Here is a 5,000-nt window from a genome sequence, read left to right as displayed (position 1 = left end):
ATGATGGAACTGCTTTGATCTTCAGGGGTATCAGTGCTGGAAGTGATTTAAACTAAAGTTAATCAGACTGCCTAAAACTGTATTTGCAGTCCCAGGGCTTGGAAAGCCCAGGTGGTCACTTTAGTGCTCTAACTAAAGCCTATTAACATTTACTAGGGAGATGAAATCTTGCCAGAGGCAATGGGGTTTCCAACAGTAAAATACATGGCATCCTGTAGTATTCCTAGGAGTGGTGTGATGCAGTGCTTTCCCGCGTATTCTGGGACTGTACCTCCAGTTCAAATCACCATTCTGTTTCTCTGTAGATCCCTTGCTAAAATGGCAGAGCCCCTGGTATTTCAGTGGTTTCCTCATTCCTCAGACACTTCACTCAGTGGCAGGACCATTTCCACAGATCCCTTAACTGCTACGTAGAACACTAAATGCTCCTATTGTTGCTTTTGTCTTTCATCATACCACCATGTTTCCTCTACTGTGTTTGCCATTTGTCCACCAATATCTATGCATCGCAGACCCCATGGTATGTCAGATTGCTGGTGAGCTGATAAAGTCTGGTGTTACTTCCACTGAATTCAACAGCATTCATAAACACAGCATCAATGAGTCTGTTATTCTGCTTGCATTTTATTGGATCTGCCCTGGTTTTTAGGTTTAAAGTAAAACCACTAATGACCTTTCCAAAGGGGCGATCGGTAAAGCAGTCTTATGGGTCCTATGATATGTCCTGTGGTATTTGTTCCAACAGACACTATGGTGATTACTAAAGATCTCCAACTTTTTCATGCACTCAGTGGCCTGTTTCTATAGGTCCTGTGAAAACAGTCTGCATCCCAGAGTACTATCACAATCTGTGTTACTTGTCATAGGTTCCTTCATGGTATTTCCATTGAGCCTTGCCATAGTATTGCCATAAACTCTCTGGGCTCAATCCAATATGAATCGTAAGCTACCCATTGTGGTTAGATGTTTGGCTGCATGTGTGTGTTCTCCCTGTGTGCTGCCCCAGCTCTGCACAGACAGACAGTACAGCAGACCTCAAGCGAACCACCCAATGACCACAAGATCCTTTAAGGTACGAAGGCGCCAGGCCAGGTTTATTGTTGATAAAGCACAGTAATAGCACCTGGCAGACTCCATGAGGTCCTGCCTCATATCAGGCCTTTAATATAAGGCCTTATGTCTCAGGCTCTCTTCCTCCTACACCCATATGAGGTATATTTGTCAGACAATGAGTGTAAGAGGCAAAAGAGGCATAACTTGCTCCAGTTTAGGGTGAAATCCTGGCTCCATTGAACTCAATGGGAGCTTGGTCATTGACTTCAATGGGGCCAGAATTTCAACCCTGCTATGTAGTGGGGGTGCCAACAAATGTAATTATGGCAATCGGGTATTGGAGGAGGACAAAATTCAGCCACTGGCATCAGTGAATGCAATTCCCTTGGATGTCTTTGGGACCTGTGTATATTTATACCAATGATTAATTGGGCCCTGGGGTGCTGGATGATGCAGGTAAGTTAAAGTATATTTGGGGTGGAGGACACGGGGATTCTTTACCTTGCCCTCTCCTGATGTGTTGCCAAATCTTGCAATTGTAGTGCAAGTCTTACAATATTGGGTATTTTTTTTTCTGGAGTCCTGGGATTATGAGAGAGCCTTGGCTTTCTTATAAAGTAATTTTCTAGCCTTGTGGGTCGCAGAGAAAAATTTGAAAATGTGACTGCCCTAGAGGCTCAGAATTCAGGCAGCAAATGAAAAGAACCCCAAATGTATAATAATAATAATAATTAATAATTAATAATTAATAATTAATTAATAAACCCTCACGATTTCAAAGTCAAATGTTAAGATATTGGGTGGGGGTGCAGCGGGTCATCTGACTCATGATTTTTTGACTTGAGATTGGCAATGTTGCTCCAATAGTGGCCACTGAAAGAGTCACTTTCTTCTAACACTGAAAAAGGAATGCTACAGCTGCTCTGTTTCTCTGCAGAGCTTCTGTCCCAAACCTACCTCATTCCTCCAATCCCCCCAGTCTACTTTCCTGCCACAATTTTAAAGAAACAGTACACATATATCCTCACTCAGGGCCCATAAACAGACATATTGCTGATTTCACTAAACTTATCCTCCAGTTAGTTAAATTGATGCAATTTCTTTGCAAGGACACTCTCTTAAATTGGTTTCCAAAGGTCTTATCTCAAAAGGGTACCATACCACATAGCATTTCCACAGACCTGTTACTATGAGCGAAACTGACCTGGCAAAGTCACAATTGATTAAAGGGAATGCTTCTTCACACAACATATGATTAGCCTGTGGAATACACTGTCACAAGGTTTTGTTGACCAACATCTTAGAAGGAGTCAAAAAAATGACTCCACTTTTATATGGATAACCAGAACATTGAGAGGCAGAAGGAATACAAAAAATAAACAAGAGCTTGGGAAGGGATCTAAACCCTCAGTTTCAGGGCAGGAGTTAAGCTCTCCCCATTGGGAGCCACGAGGAAACTTTCCCTGTGGCCAGGTTATCTAACAGCCTTCTGCAGGGGGTTTTCGCTGAAGCTTTGGGTCCTGGCCACCCTCAGGGACAAACTTCTGAGCTAGATGGACCTTGGGTCTGAGCTGATCTGGCAATTCTAATGTTCCTTTTTCTGTGACAGGCCCTAATACTCCTGTCTCCTGTCTGTGGCCCTGGTATGGCATTTCCATGTAGCTCACTGAGATTTTCAATTACAGTTTTTCTGTGACACGCGGGTCTGGGGATAGGGATTTCCACACACAGCCTCCATGAGCATTTCCATAAACCATGTGGCCTGTTCCACAGATCTCCACAGCATTGCAGTAGCTTCCATGGGAGTGATTCTCTCTACACCAGTGCAAATTCAGAAAACCCCAGGGAAATCGATGGCATTAAAATGGCACCACACTGGTTTAAATGAGAGGAGAATCAGGCTCCGTGCTGTTTCCATCACATCCCTTTTATAGACTCCTTTTCATGGTATTTCTCCTGCATTTCCAGAGTTTCCCCCAAGTTGCTTGTGCAGAAGCCCTGATGCTAATTCTATGGAGCTGGTGAGGGTTTTGCTGATGGATTTTTGTGTGCTCACATGTATTTTTATTACATCACAGGGGATGGGCAAGCAGGCTCAGAAAACAGAAGAAACACTGCACCCTGAATTCACACCCACACAACCCACAGTTGTGTTTTTATTCAGCAAGATTCAAAACATGTGGGTTCAATTGTATTCTTCTTCTAATTTCTGCCTTTTCCGGACCTATCATGTGTCTAATGGTATGGCCATAGGGCTCGAGTCAAAAAGCCTTACTCACACTAAGTTGTGCCTTACTCCTCATTGAAAGGCTGTGGGAGTCAGGCATGTCACTGCCTTAGGTTGTTTTAACCACTTGAGCCTTAGCTTCAGCATATTTCTGCTCCTGATCTCCAGCCGTTGGGGTATGCAGCATTAGAGGAGTGTCTGGGATAAATAGGAGTAGCTCCACTGAACTCATGGTGCTATGCTGATTTACACCACCTGAGGATTCATCAGCAGGACAGCAGCATCTCCACTCAGTGTCCATTTAAAATAAATTGCTGCCAGGTCTCCGTCGTCTATTCCAGCCCAATCAGCTGGACAGGCAATTATGGCTCCAGCTATAGAGCAAAACCAGTTTTTCCAAAGGACACCGGTAGCAGCCTCTTAAGAAAGGAGCTGTGGCCCCTCCCAAGTGACCTTTCCTTGTCAAATGCTACATGCTGTGATGTTCCTACACAATAGAGAACACTCTGGTCTCTGTGTACTTGGCAAAGGAAGAAATGGCTTTTTTAATCTCATTGCATGAATTATTGGCAAAACGTTTGAAGTGGATCCAAGATTCTTCTCTGAGTGACTTGCATTTTCTCAGGAGATTTGTGTAGTTTTGGGGTTTGGAACGTGTAACTGAGTAACTCAGAGAAGGCATTTGTTACCTTTGAAAGTCTGCTGTGTCCTCTCTGGAAACCACTTCATCTTCCGCCTTAAGAATGAGGACATGGCTTGTTGGGGTGAAAAACCCTGACTCATCTTCACCCACAGAACATGTCTTCCTCCTTCGGTTGTCCTGTTCATGCACCTGATGAGAGCCAGGAGACATTCCACTATCCAGCCCCTGACCTGTTTTTAGGATTACAACACAGGCTAGACGCCTTGACCGAGGTCAGGATCCCATTGTACCAGGCCCTCACATAATGTGAGACAACGCTTTCCCTGAAGAGATTACTGTCTAGGCAAAGGAAAATAGAGGGACAGAGACTCACACATAAGAAAACTGAGAAAGCTGGGAATTGCACCCAGGTGTCCTGAGGGCCGGGCCAGTACCCAATCCATTAAGCCCACATTGCCTCCCACTGTCCTAAACACTCCTCTTCTCCATGCTATCAGGTGACAGCACCTTATGGAGGTAGCCACTTTTATTGTCAGCACTCTCCTCTCCCACCGGGACTCCTTGAACGGCTCCACCTCGGGCCCAGTGTGCACTCAGTGACACCAGTGAAAATCCAGAACATGTCCATTCACATCACCGGAGTTGCTCTGGATTCCAGCCACCATAAGTGGGAGCATAACGTGCCCTCCAGGGGCGCTGCCATCTCCCTCTCTGAGGCACTCCCCTCATTCAGTTCGGGGCCTCTCTGGGAGGAGATCAAAGCCGTGAGAGCGTGCCAGAGCCTGCCAAACTCCTGCTGCAGAGACTGACGGAGAGTGACAGAGCCTGAAACTGGCTGGCAGATTGTTTGTTTAATGGGGGGAAATGTTTTCCTGACACTAGATAGCAAACAACGTCAATACCACACGGTCCCTCACCAGCATGGCCCATGGAGGGCTTCCCACTCCTGTCCCTTATTACCAGATTCCATCAGTGCCCAGGATTCCAGCCAGTCAGCTGCCACCAGCACCCGGCTGATTAGCCAGTCCCAACGTCCAATGAGAGAGTGACCATGCCACCAGGGCAATGATCCCTGAC

The sequence above is a fragment of the Eretmochelys imbricata genome, chromosome 7 (genome assembly GCF_965152235.1).
Source record: "Eretmochelys imbricata isolate rEreImb1 chromosome 7, rEreImb1.hap1, whole genome shotgun sequence".
In the NCBI taxonomy this organism is placed as follows: Eukaryota; Metazoa; Chordata; order Testudines; family Cheloniidae; genus Eretmochelys; species Eretmochelys imbricata.
The sequence above is the reverse complement of the archived record's forward strand: the minus strand, read 5'-3'. Positions refer to the sequence as shown.